Source organism: Orycteropus afer, unplaced genomic scaffold (genome assembly GCF_000298275.1).
Source record: "Orycteropus afer afer isolate SDZICR_OR568_19922 unplaced genomic scaffold, OryAfe1.0 scaffold00251, whole genome shotgun sequence".
In the NCBI taxonomy this organism is placed as follows: domain Eukaryota; kingdom Metazoa; phylum Chordata; class Mammalia; order Tubulidentata; family Orycteropodidae; genus Orycteropus; species Orycteropus afer.
In genome coordinates, this window is record NW_006921838.1 from 1,516,247 (window position 1) to 1,516,893 (window position 647).

Consider the following 647-nt stretch of genomic DNA (forward strand, 5'->3'; position numbering starts at 1 on the left):
ATGAAGCCCAGTTTACCCAAATGCATATTCGGGATAGTAGGGGAGGTACTATCCCGAATATGCATTTGGGTAAACTGGGCTTCATAGGCCTTAAGTTACTTGCCCAAGATCAAGGGTGGCATGAAATACACTTGGACTCAATTCTGACCCCAAAGTCTCTTATCTAATGGACTACTAACATTACTTAATCTGTACCTTGATATGAACTTATATTCAGGAGAAGAAAAAGAGGTATAACACTGACAATACATATTCAATCAGTGTTCCTTATTTGTCTTTAATGACTGTGCAATTTATTTCATTAGTATTTATTTCACTTATCATTTTATGATGTGTTAACCTAGTGTCAAGCCATAAGCATAAGTGTACCATTTAATAATTAAGATATCCATTACTCATTAATTCCAGAGAGGTTACTGAAAAGAAAATCTGAAACCACTTAATATGTGGTGAAAGAGAATAATATGATGCTGATATGAAAGAATGAACCTGGAATTTGTGGAATAGGATGGCATCCTCTAAGCCCATTACACTTCCACTTCTAAATTACAGTTGATGATCTCCAAGTGACATATATTTTACATCATACATAACATATAATTAATGAAAAAAAAAAGTAAAGTGTTCATCATGTTTGAGGAACTACT